The sequence below is a fragment of the Haematobia irritans genome, chromosome 1 (genome assembly GCF_050003625.1).
Source record: "Haematobia irritans isolate KBUSLIRL chromosome 1, ASM5000362v1, whole genome shotgun sequence".
NCBI lineage: Eukaryota > Metazoa > Arthropoda > Insecta > Diptera > Muscidae > Haematobia > Haematobia irritans.
In genome coordinates this window covers 161,063,155-161,077,067 of record NC_134397.1, presented here as the reverse complement: position 1 = coordinate 161,077,067, position 13,913 = coordinate 161,063,155, and positions in this window count along the sequence as shown.

Here is a 13,913-nt window from a genome sequence, read left to right as displayed (position 1 = left end):
GTCCTTTTCGCTCTAGGACGCATATTTAAGGAGATATGGGCAAAAGAAGTTTTTCATATAAAAATTTCAATTTTTTTAGGTTTTGGGTGGATTTTTCAATTTTTTGGGGGTGGTCACGAATTAAAGTCCTTTTCGCTCTAGGACGCTTAGTTTAGGAGATATGGGCAAAAGAAGTTTTTCATATAAAAATTTCAATTTTTTTAGGTTTTGGGTGGATTTTTCAATTTTTTGGGGAGGTCACGAATTAAAGTCCTTTTCGCTCTAGGACGCATATTTAAGGAGATATGGGCAAAAGAAGTTTTTCATATAAAAATTTCAATTTTTTTAGGTTTTGGGTGGATTTTTCAATTTTTTGGGGGTGTCACGTATTAAAGTCCTTTTCGCTCTAGGACGCACATTTAAGGAGATATGGGCAAAAGAAGTTTTTCGTATAAAAATTTCAATTTTTTTAGGTTTTGGGTGGATTTTTCAATTTTTTGGGGTGGTCACGAATGAAAGTCCTTTTCGCTCTAGGACGCATATTTAAGGAGATATGGGCAAAAGAAGTTTTTCATATAAAAATTTCATTTTTTTTAGGTTTTGGGTGGATTTTTCAATTTTTTTGGGGGTGTCACAAATTAAAGTCCTTTTCGCTCTAGGACGCATATTTAAGGAGATATGGGCAAAAGAAGTTTTTCGTATAAAAATTTCAATTTTTTTAGGTTTTGGGTGGATTTTTCAATTTTTTGGGTGTGGTCACGAATTAAAGTCCTTTTCGCTCTAGGACGCATATTTAAGGAGATATGGGCAAAAGAAGTTTTTCGTATAAAAATTTCAATTTTTTTAGGTTTTGGGTGGATTTTTCAATTTTTTGGGGTGGTCACGAATTAAAGTCCTTTTCGCTCTAGGACGCATATTTAAGGAGATATGGGCAAAAGAAGTTTTTCATATAAAAATTTCAATTTTTTTAGGTTTTGGGTGGATTTTTCAATTTTTTGGGGGATGTCACGAATTAAAGTCCTTTTCGCTCTAGGACGCATATTTAAGGAGATATGGGCAAAAGAGGTTTTTCATATAAAAAATTCAATTTTTTTAGGTTTTGGGTGGATTTTTCAATTTTTTGGGGGTGGTCACGAATTAAAGTCCTTTTCGCTCTAGGACGCTTAGTTTAGGAGATATGGGCAAAAGAAGTTTTTCATATAAAAATTTCATTTTTTTTAGGTTTTGGGTGGATTTTTCAATTTTTTTGGGGTGGTCACGAATTAAAGTCCTTTTCGCTCTAGGACGCATATTTAAGGAGATATGGGCAAAAGAAGTTTTTCATATAAAAATTTCAATTTTTTTAGGTTTTGGGTGGATTTTTCAATTTTTTGGGGGTGGTCACGAATTAAAGTCCTTTTCGCTCTAGGACGCTTAGTTTAGGAGATATGGGCAAAAGAAGTTTTTCATATAAAAATTTAAATTTTTTTAGATTTTGGATGGATTTTTCAATTTTTTGGGGGAGGTCACGAATTAAAGTCCTTTTCGCTCTAGGACGCACATTTAAGGAGATATGGGCAAAAGAAGTTTTTCATATAAAAATTTCAATTTTTTTAGGTTTTGGGTGGATTTTTCAATTTTTTGGGGGAGGTCACGAATTAAAGTCCTTTTCGCTCTAGGACGCATATTTAAGGAGATATGGGCAAAAGAAGTTTTTCGTATAAAAATTTCAATTTTTTTAGGTTTTGGGTGGATTTTTCAATTTTTTGGGGTGGTCACGAATTAAAGTCCTTTTCGCTCTAGGACGCATATTTAAGGAGATATGGGCAAAAGAAGTTTTTCATATAAAAATTTCATTTTTTTTTAGGTTTTGGGTGGATTTTTCAATTTTTTGGGGGTGTCACGAATTAAAGTCCTTTTCGCTCTAGGACGCATATTTAAGGAGATATGGACAAAAGAAGTTTTTCGTATAAAAATTTAAATTTTTTTAGGTTTTGGGTGGATTTTTAAATTTTTTGGGTGTGGTCACGAATTAAAGTCCTTTTCGCTCTAGGACGCATATTTAAGGAGATATGGGCAAAAGAAATTTTTCGTATAAAAATTTCAATTTTTTTAGGTTTTGGGTGGATTTTTCAATTTTTTGGGGTGGTCACGAATTAAAGTCCTTTTCGCTCTAGGACGCATATTTAAGGAGATATGGGCAAAAGAAGTTTTTCATATAAAAATTTCAATTTTTTTAGGTTTTGGGTGGATTTTTCAATTTTTTGGGGGATGTCACGAATTAAAGTCCTTTTCGCTCTAGGACGCATATTTAAGGAGATATGGGCAAAAGAGGTTTTTCATATAAAAAATTCAATTTTTTTAGGTTTTGGGTGGATTTTTCAATTTTTTGGGGGTGGTCACGAATTAAAGTCCTTTTCGCTCTAGGACGCTTAGTTTAGGAGATATGGGCAAAAGAAGTTTTTCATATAAAAATTTCAATTTTTTTAGGTTTTGGGTGGATTTTTCAATTTTTTTGGGGTGGTCACGAATTAAAGTCCTTTTCGCTCTAGGACGCATATTTAAGGAGATATGGGCAAAAGAAGTTTTTCATATAAAAATTTCAATTTTTTTAGGTTTTGGGTGGATTTTTCAATTTTTTGGGGGTGGTCACGAATTAAAGTCCTTTTCGCTCTAGGACGCTTAGTTTAGGAGATATGGGCAAAAGAAGTTTTTCATATAAAAATTTAAATTTTTTTAGATTTTGGATGGATTTTTCAATTTTTTGGGGGAGGTCACGAATTAAAGTCCTTTTCGCTCTAGGACGCATATTTAAGGAGATATGGGCAAAAGAAGTTTTTCATATAAAAATTTCATTTTTTTTAGGTTTTGGGTGGATTTTTCAATTTTTTGGGGGAGGTCACGAATTAAAGTCCTTTTCGCTCTAGGACGTTTAGTTTAGGAGATATGGGCAAAAGAAGTTTTTCATATAAAAATTTAAATTTTTTTAGGTTTTGGATGGATTTTTCAATTTTTTGGGGGAGGTCACGAATTAAAGTCCTTTTCGCTCTAGGACGCATATTTAAGGAGATATGGGCAAAAGAAGTTTTTCATATAAAAATTTAAATTTTTTTAGGTTTTGGGTGGATTTTTCAATTTTTTGGGGGTGGTCACGAATTAAAGTCCTTTTCGCTCTAGGACGCATATTTAAGGAGATATGGGCAAAAGAAGTTTTTCATATAAAAATTTCAATTTTTATAGGTTTTGGGTGGATTTTTCAATTTTTTGGGGGTGTCACGAATTAAAGTCCTTTTCGCTCTAGGACGCATATTTAAGGAGATATGGGCAAAAGAAGTTTTTCGTATAAAAATTTAAATTTTTTTAGGTTTTGGGTGGATTTTTCAATTTTTTGGGGTGGTCACGAATTAAAGTCCTTTTCGCTCTAGGACGCTTAGTTTAGGAGATATGGGCAAAAGAAGTTTTTCATATAAAAATTTAAATTTTTTTAGGTTTTGGGTGGATTTTTCAATTTTTTTGGGGTGGTCACGAATTAAAGTCCTTTTCGCTCTAGGACGCATATTTAAGGAGATATGGGCAAAAGAAGTTTTTCATATAAAAATTTCAATTTTTTTAGGTTTTGGGTGGATTTTTCAATTTTTTGGGGGTGTCACGAATTAAAGTCCTTTTCGCTCTAGGACGCATATTTAAGGAGATATGGGCAAAAGAAGTTTTTCATATAAAAATTTCATTTTTTTTAGGTTTTGGGTGGATTTTTCAATTTTTTGGGGGTGTCACGAATTAAAGTCCTTTTCGCTCTAGGACGCATATTTAAGGAGATATGGACAAAAGAAGTTTTTCGTATAAAAATTTCAATTTTTTTAGGTTTTGGGTGGATTTTTCAATTTTTGGGTGTGGTCACGAATTAAAGTCCTTTTCGCTCTAGGACGCTTAGTTTAGGAGATATGGGCAAAAGAAGTTTTTCATATAAAAATTTAAATTTTTTTTGGTTTTGGGTGGATTTTTCAATTTTTTTGGGGTGGTCACGAATTAAAGTCCTTTTCGCTCTAGGACGCATATTTAAGGAGATATGGGCAAAAGAAGTTTTTCATATAAAAATTTCAATTTTTTTAGGTTTTGGGTGGATTTTTCAATTTTTTGGGGGATGTCACGAATTAAAGTCCTTTTCGCTCTAGGACGCATATTTAAGGAGATATGGGCAAAAGAAGTTTTTCATATAAAAATTTCATTTTTTTTAGGTTTTGGGTGGATTTTTCAATTTTTTGGGGGTGTCACGAATTAAAGTCCTTTTCGCTCTAGGACGCATATTTAAGGAGATATGGACAAAAGAAGTTTTTCGTATAAAAATTTCAATTTTTTTAGGTTTTGGGTGGATTTTTCAATTTTTTGGGTGTGGTCACGAATTAAAGTCCTTTTCGCTCTAGGACGCATATTTAAGGAGATATGGGCAAAAGAAGTTTTTCGTATAAAAATTTCAATTTTTTAGGTTTTGGGTGGATTTTTCAATTTTTTGGGGTGGTCACGAATTAAAGTCCTTTTCGCTCTAGGACGCATATTTAAGGAGATATGGGCAAAAGAAGTTTTTCATATAAAAATTTCAATTTTTTTAGGTTTTGGGTGGATTTTTCAATTTTTTGGGGGATGTCACGAATTAAAGTCCTTTTCGCTCTAGGACGCATATTTAAGGAGATATGGGCAAAAGAGGTTTTTCATATAAAAAATTCAATTTTTTTAGGTTTTGGGTGGATTTTTCAATTTTTTGGGGGTGGTCACGAATTAAAGTCCTTTTCGCTCTAGGACGCTTAGTTTAGGAGATATGGGCAAAAGAAGTTTTTCATATAAAAATTTCAATTTTTTTAGGTTTTGGGTGGATTTTTCAATTTTTTTGGGGTGGTCACGAATTAAAGTCCTTTTCGCTCTAGGACGCATATTTAAGGAGATATGGGCAAAAGAAGTTTTTCATATAAAAATTTCAATTTTTTTAGGTTTTGGGTGGATTTTTCAATTTTTTGGGGGTGGTCACGAATTAAAGTCCTTTTCGCTCTAGGACGCTTAGTTTAGGAGATATGGGCAAAAGAAGTTTTTCATATAAAAATTTAAATTTTTTTAGGTTTTGGATGGATTTTTCAATTTTTTGGGGGAGGTCACGAATTAAAGTCCTTTTCGCTCTAGGACGCATATTTAAGGAGATATGGGCAAAAGAAGTTTTTCATATAAAAATTTCAATTTTTTTAGGTTTTGGGTGGATTTTTCAATTTTTTGGGGGAGGTCACGAATTAAAGTCCTTTTCGCTCTAGGACGCATATTTAAGGAGATATGGGCAAAAGAAGTTTTTCATATAAAAATTTCAATTTTTTTAGGTTTTGGGTGGATTTTTCAATTTTTTGGGGGTGGTCACGAATTAAAGTCCTTTTCGCTCTAGGGCGCATATTTAAGGAGATATGGGCAAAAGAAGTTTTTCGTATAAAAATTTCAATTTTTTTAGGTTTTGGGTGGATTTTTCAATTTTTTGGGGTGGTCACGAATTAAAGTCCTTTTCGCTCTAGGACGCATATTTAAGGAGATATGGGCAAAAGAAGTTTTTCATATAAATTTTTTTTTTTATTTTTAGGTTTTGGGTGGATTTTTCAATTTTTTGGGGGTGTCACGAATTAAAGTCCTTTTCGCTCTAGGACGCATATTTAAGGAGATATGGGCAAAAGAAGTTTTTCATATAAAAATTTCAATTTTTTTAGGTTTTGGGTGGATTTTTCAATTTTTTGGGGGTGGTCACGAATTAAAGTCCTTTTCGCTCTAGGACGCTTAGTTTAGGAGATATGGGCAAAAGAAGTTTTTCATATAAAAATTAAAATTTTTTTAGATTTTGGATGGATTTTTCAATTTTTTGGGGGAGGTCACGAATTAAAGTCCTTTTCGCTCTAGGACGCTTAGTTTAGGAGATATGGGCAAAAGAAGTTTTTCATATAAAAATTTAAATTTTTTTAGGTTTTGGATGGATTTTTCAATTTTTTGGGGGTGGTCACGAATTAAAGTCCTTTTCGCTCTAGGACGCATATTTAAGGAGATATGGGCAAAAGAAGTTTTTCATATAAAAATTTCAATTTTTTTAGGTTTTGGGTGGATTTTTCAATTTTTTGGGGTGGTCACGAATGAAAGTCCTTTTCGCTCTAGGACGCATATTTAAGGAGATATGGGCAAAAGAAGTTTTTCATATAAAAATTTCATTTTTTTTAGGTTTTGGGTGGATTTTTCAATTTTTTTGGGGGTGTCACGAATTAAAGTCCTTTTCGCTCTAGGACGCATATTTAAGGAGATATGGGCAAAAGAAGTTTTTCGTATAAAAATTTCAATTTTTTTAGGTTTTGGGTGGATTTTTCAATTTTTTGGGTGTGGTCACGAATTAAAGTCCTTTTCGCTCTAGGACGCATATTTAAGGAGATATGGGCAAAAGAAGTTTTTCGTATAAAAATTTCAATTTTTTTAGGTTTTGGGTGGATTTTTCAATTTTTTGGGGTGGTCACGAATTAAAGTCCTTTTCGCTCTAGGACGCATATTTAAGGAGATATGGGCAAAAGAAGTTTTTCATATAAAAATTTCAATTTTTTTAGGTTTTGGGTGGATTTTTCAATTTTTTGGGGGATGTCACGAATTAAAGTCCTTTTCGCTCTAGGACGCATATTTAAGGAGATATGGGCAAAAGAGGTTTTTCATATAAAAAATTCAATTTTTTTAGGTTTTGGGTGGATTTTTCAATTTTTTGGGGGTGGTCACGAATTAAAGTCCTTTTCGCTCTAGGACGCTTAGTTTAGGAGATATGGGCAAAAGAAGTTTTTCATATAAAAATTTCATTTTTTTTAGGTTTTGGGTGGATTTTTCAATTTTTTTGGGGTGGTCACGAATTAAAGTCCTTTTCGCTCTAGGACGCATATTTAAGGAGATATGGGCAAAAGAAGTTTTTCATATAAAAATTTCAATTTTTTTAGGTTTTGGGTGGATTTTTCAATTTTTTGGGGGTGGTCACGAATTAAAGTCCTTTTCGCTCTAGGACGCTTAGTTTAGGAGATATGGGCAAAAGAAGTTTTTCATATAAAAATTTAAATTTTTTTAGATTTTGGATGGATTTTTCAATTTTTTGGGGGAGGTCACGAATTAAAGTCCTTTTCGCTCTAGGACGCATATTTAAGGAGATATGGGCAAAAGAAGTTTTTCATATAAAAATTTCAATTTTTTTAGGTTTTGGGTGGATTTTTCAATTTTTTGGGGGAGGTCACGAATTAAAGTCCTTTTCGCTCTAGGACGCATATTTAAGGAGATATGGGCAAAAGAAGTTTTTCGTATAAAAATTTCAATTTTTTTAGGTTTTGGGTGGATTTTTCAATTTTTTGGGGTGGTCACGAATTAAAGTCCTTTTCGCTCTAGGACGCATATTTAAGGAGATATGGGCAAAAGAAGTTTTTCATATAAAAATTTCATTTTTTTTTAGGTTTTGGGTGGATTTTTCAATTTTTTGGGGGTGTCACGAATTAAAGTCCTTTTCGCTCTAGGACGCATATTTAAGGAGATATGGACAAAAGAAGTTTTTCGTATAAAAATTTAAATTTTTTTAGGTTTTGGGTGGATTTTTAAATTTTTTGGGTGTGGTCACGAATTAAAGTCCTTTTCGCTCTAGGACGCATATTTAAGGAGATATGGGCAAAAGAAATTTTTCGTATAAAAATTTCAATTTTTTTAGGTTTTGGGTGGATTTTTCAATTTTTTGGGGTGGTCACGAATTAAAGTCCTTTTCGCTCTAGGACGCATATTTAAGGAGATATGGGCAAAAGAAGTTTTTCATATAAAAATTTCAATTTTTTTAGGTTTTGGGTGGATTTTTCAATTTTTTGGGGGATGTCACGAATTAAAGTCCTTTTCGCTCTAGGACGCATATTTAAGGAGATATGGGCAAAAGAGGTTTTTCATATAAAAAATTCAATTTTTTTAGGTTTTGGGTGGATTTTTCAATTTTTTGGGGGTGGTCACGAATTAAAGTCCTTTTCGCTCTAGGACGCTTAGTTTAGGAGATATGGGCAAAAGAAGATTTTCATATAAAAATTTCAATTTTTTTAGGTTTTGGGTGGATTTTTCAATTTTTTTGGGGTGGTCACGAATTAAAGTCCTTTTCGCTCTAGGACGCATATTTAAGGAGATATGGGCAAAAGAAGTTTTTCATATAAAAATTTCAATTTTTTTAGGTTTTGGGTGGATTTTTCAATTTTTTGGGGGTGGTCACGAATTAAAGTCCTTTTCGCTCTAGGACGCTTAGTTTAGGAGATATGGGCAAAAGAAGTTTTTCATATAAAAATTTAAATTTTTTTAGATTTTGGATGGATTTTTCAATTTTTTGGGGGAGGTCACGAATTAAAGTCCTTTTCGCTCTAGGACGCATATTTAAGGAGATATGGGCAAAAGAAGTTTTTCATATAAAAATTTCATTTTTTTTAGGTTTTGGGTGGATTTTTCAATTTTTTGGGGGAGGTCACGAATTAAAGTCCTTTTCGCTCTAGGACGCTTAGTTTAGGAGATATGGGCAAAAGAAGTTTTTCATATAAAAATTTAAATTTTTTTTAGGTTTTGGATGGATTTTTCAATTTTTTGGGGGAGGTCACGAATTAAAGTCCTTTTCGCTCTAGGACGCATATTTAAGGAGATATGGGCAAAAGAAGTTTTTCATATAAAAATTTAAATTTTTTTAGGTTTTGGGTGGATTTTTCAATTTTTTGGGGGTGGTCACGAATTAAAGTCCTTTTCGCTCTAGGACGCATATTTAAGGAGATATGGGCAAAAGAAGTTTTTCATATAAAAATTTCAATTTTTATAGGTTTTGGGTGGATTTTTCAATTTTTTGGGGGTGTCACGAATTAAAGTCCTTTTCGCTCTAGGACGCATATTTAAGGAGATATGGGCAAAAGAAGTTTTTCGTATAAAAATTTAAATTTTTTTAGGTTTTGGGTGGATTTTTCAATTTTTTGGGGTGGTCACGAATTAAAGTCCTTTTCGCTCTAGGACGCTTAGTTTAGGAGATATGGGCAAAAGAAGTTTTTCATATAAAAATTTAAATTTTTTTAGGTTTTGGGTGGATTTTTCAATTTTTTTGGGGTGGTCACGAATTAAAGTCCTTTTCGCTCTAGGACGCATATTTAAGGAGATATGGGCAAAAGAAGTTTTTCATATAAAAATTTCAATTTTTTTAGGTTTTGGGTGGATTTTTCAATTTTTTGGGGGTGTCACGAATTAAAGTCCTTTTCGCTCTAGGACGCATATTTAAGGAGATATGGGCAAAAGAAGTTTTTCATATAAAAATTTCATTTTTTTTAGGTTTTGGGTGGATTTTTCAATTTTTTGGGGGTGTCACGAATTAAAGTCCTTTTCGCTCTAGGACGCATATTTAAGGAGATATGGACAAAAGAAGTTTTTCGTATAAAAATTTCAATTTTTTTAGGTTTTGGGTGGATTTTTCAATTTTTTTGGGGTGGTCACGAATTAAAGTCCTTTCCGCTCTAGGACGCATATTTAAGGAGATATGGGCAAAAGAAGTTTTTCATATAAAAATTTCAATTTTTTTAGGTTTTGGGTGGATTTTTCAATTTTTTTGGGGTGGTCACGAATTAAAGTCCTTTTCGCTCTAGGACGCATATTTAAGGAGATATGGGCAAAAGAAGTTTTTCATATAAAAATTTCAATTTTTTTAGGTTTTGGGTGGATTTTTCAATTTTTTGGGGGATGTCACGAATTAAAGTCCTTTTCGCTCTAGGACGCATATTTAAGGAGATATGGGCAAAAGAAGTTTTTCATATAAAAATTTCATTTTTTTAGGTTTTGGGTGGATTTTTCAATTTTTTGGGGGTGTCACGAATTAAAGTCCTTTTCGCTCTAGGACGCATATTTAAGGAGATATGGACAAAAGAAGTTTTTCGTATAAAAATTTCAATTTTTTTAGGTTTTGGGTGGATTTTTCAATTTTTTGGGTGTGGTCACGAATTAAAGTCCTTTTCGCTCTAGGACGCATATTTAAGGAGATATGGGCAAAAGAAGTTTTTCGTATAAAAATTTCAATTTTTTAGGTTTTGGGTGGATTTTTCAATTTTTTGGGGTGGTCACGAATTAAAGTCCTTTTCGCTCTAGGACGCATATTTAAGGAGATATGGGCAAAAGAAGTTTTTCATATAAAAATTTCAATTTTTTTAGGTTTTGGGTGGATTTTTCAATTTTTTGGGGGATGTCACGAATTAAAGTCCTTTTCGCTCTAGGACGCATATTTAAGGAGATATGGGCAAAAGAGGTTTTTCATATAAAAAATTCAATTTTTTTAGGTTTTGGGTGGATTTTTCAATTTTTTGGGGGTGGTCACGAATTAAAGTCCTTTTCGCTCTAGGACGCTTAGTTTAGGAGATATGGGCAAAAGAAGTTTTTCATATAAAAATTTCAATTTTTTTAGGTTTTGGGTGGATTTTTCAATTTTTTTGGGGTGGTCACGAATTAAAGTCCTTTTCGCTCTAGGACGCATATTTAAGGAGATATGGGCAAAAGAAGTTTTTCATATAAAAATTTCAATTTTTTTAGGTTTTGGGTGGATTTTTCAATTTTTTGGGGGTGGTCACGAATTAAAGTCCTTTTCGCTCTAGGACGCTTAGTTTAGGAGATATGGGCAAAAGAAGTTTTTCATATAAAAATTTAAATTTTTTTAGGTTTTGGATGGATTTTTCAATTTTTTGGGGGAGGTCACGAATTAAAGTCCTTTTCGCTCTAGGACGCATATTTAAGGAGATATGGGCAAAAGAAGTTTTTCATATAAAAATTTCAATTTTTTTAGGTTTTGGGTGGATTTTTCAATTTTTTGGGGGAGGTCACGAATTAAAGTCCTTTTCGCTCTAGGACGCATATTTAAGGAGATATGGGCAAAAGAAGTTTTTCATATAAAAATTTCAATTTTTTTAGGTTTTGGGTGGATTTTTCAATTTTTTGGGGGTGGTCACGAATTAAAGTCCTTTTCGCTCTAGGGCGCATATTTAAGGAGATATGGGCAAAAGAAGTTTTTCGTATAAAAATTTCAATTTTTTTAGGTTTTGGGTGGATTTTTCAATTTTTTGGGGTGGTCACGAATTAAAGTCCTTTTCGCTCTAGGACGCATATTTAAGGAGATATGGGCAAAAGAAGTTTTTCATATACATTTTTTTTTTATTTTTAGGTTTTGGGTGGATTTTTCAATTTTTTGGGGGTGTCACGAATTAAAGTCCTTTTCGCTCTAGGACGCATATTTAAGGAGATATGGGCAAAAGAAGTTTTTCATATAAAAATTTCAATTTTTTTAGGTTTTGGGTGGATTTTTCAATTTTTTGGGGGTGGTCACGAATTAAAGTCCTTTTCGCTCTAGGACGCTTAGTTTAGGAGATATGGGCAAAAGAAGTTTTTCATATAAAAATTAAAATTTTTTTAGATTTTGGATGGATTTTTCAATTTTTTGGGGGAGGTCACGAATTAAAGTCCTTTTCGCTCTAGGACGCTTAGTTTAGGAGATATGGGCAAAAGAAGTTTTTCATATAAAAATTTAAATTTTTTTAGGTTTTGGATGGATTTTTCAATTTTTTGGGGGTGGTCACGAATTAAAGTCCTTTTCGCTCTAGGACGCATATTTAAGGAGATATGGGCAAAAGAAGTTTTTCATATAAAAATTTCAATTTTTTTAGGTTTTGGGTGGATTTTTCAATTTTTTGGGGAGGTCACGAATTAAAGTCCTTTTCGCTCTAGGACGCATATTTAAGGAGATATGGGCAAAAGAAGTTTTTCATATAAAAATTTCAATTTTTTTAGGTTTTGGGTTGATTTTTCAATTTTTTGGGGGTGTCACGTATTAAAGTCCTTTTCGCTCTAGGACGCACATTTAAGGAGATATGGGCAAAAGAAGTTTTTCGTATAAAAATTTCAATTTTTTTAGGTTTTGGGTGGATTTTTCAATTTTTTGGGGTGGTCACGAATGAAAGTCCTTTTCGCTCTAGGACGCATATTTAAGGAGATATGGGCAAAAGAAGTTTTTCATATAAAAATTTCATTTTTTTTAGGTTTTGGGTGGATTTTTCAATTTTTTGGGGGTGTCACGAATTAAAGTCCTTTTCGCTCTAGGACGCATATTTAAGGAGATATGGGCAAAAGAAGTTTTTCGTATAAAAATTTCAATTTTTTTAGGTTTTGGGTGGATTTTTCAATTTTTTGGGTGTGGTCACGAATTAAAGTCCTTTTCGCTCTAGGACGCATATTTAAGGAGATATGGGCAAAAGAAGTTTTTCGTATAAAAATTTCAATTTTTTTAGGTTTTGGGTGGATTTTTCAATTTTTTGGGGTGGTCACGAATTAAAGTCCTTTTCGCTCTAGGACGCATATTTAAGGAGATATGGGCAAAAGAAGTTTTTCATATAAAAATTTCAATTTTTTTAGGTTTTGGGTGGATTTTTCAATTTTTTGGGGGATGTCACGAATTAAAGTCCTTTTCGCTCTAGGACGCATATTTAAGGAGATATGGGCAAAAGAGGTTTTTCATATAAAAAATTCAATTTTTTTAGGTTTTGGGTGGATTTTTCAATTTTTTGGGGGTGGTCACGAATTAAAGTCCTTTTCGCTCTAGGACGCTTAGTTTAGGAGATATGGGCAAAAGAAGTTTTTCATATAAAAATTTCAATTTTTTTAGGTTTTGGGTGGATTTTTCAATTTTTTTGGGGTGGTCACGAATTAAAGTCCTTTTCGCTCTAGGACGCATATTTAAGGAGATATGGGCAAAAGAAGTTTTTCATATAAAAATTTCAATTTTTTTAGGTTTTGGGTGGATTTTTCAATTTTTTGGGGGTGGTCACGAATTAAAGTCCTTTTCGCTCTAGGACGCTTAGTTTAGGAGATATGGGCAAAAGAAGTTTTTCATATAAAAATTTAAATTTTTTTAGATTTTGGATGGATTTTTCAATTTTTTGGGGGAGGTCACGAATTAAAGTCCTTTTCGCTCTAGGACGCATATTTAAGGAGATATGGGCAAAAGAAGTTTTTCATATAAAAATTTCAATTTTTTTAGGTTTTGGGTGGATTTTTCAATTTTTTGGGGGAGGTCACGAATTAAAGTCCTTTTCGCTCTAGGACGCATATTTAAGGAGATATGGGCAAAAGAAGTTTTTCGTATAAAAATTTCAATTTTTTTAGGTTTTGGGTGGATTTTTCAATTTTTTGGGGTGGTCACGAATTAAAGTCCTTTTCGCTCTAGGACGCATATTTAAGGAGATATGGGCAAAAGAAGTTTTTCATATAAAAATTTCATTTTTTTTTAGGTTTTGGGTGGATTTTTCAATTTTTTGGGGGTGTCACGAATTAAAGTCCTTTTCGCTCTAGGACGCATATTTAAGGAGATATGGACAAAAGAAGTTTTTCGTATAAAAATTTAAATTTTTTTAGGTTTTGGGTGGATTTTTAAATTTTTTGGGTGTGGTCACGAATTAAAGTCCTTTTCGCTCTAGGACGCATATTTAAGGAGATATGGGCAAAAGAAATTTTTCGTATAAAAATTTCAATTTTTTTAGGTTTTGGGTGGATTTTTCAATTTTTTGGGGTGGTCACGAATTAAAGTCCTTTTCGCTCTAGGACGCATATTTAAGGAGATATGGGCAAAAGAAGTTTTTCATATAAAAATTTCAATTTTTTTAGGTTTTGGGTGGATTTTTCAATTTTTTGGGGGATGTCACGAATTAAAGTCCTTTTCGCTCTAGGACGCATATTTAAGGAGATATGGGCAAAAGAGGTTTTTCATATAAAAAATTCAATTTTTTTAGGTTTTGGGTGGATTTTTCAATTTTTTGGGGGTGGTCACGAATTAAAGTCCTTTTCGCACTAGGACGCTTAGTTTAGGAGATATGGGCAAAAGAAGTTTTTCATATAAAAATTTCAAT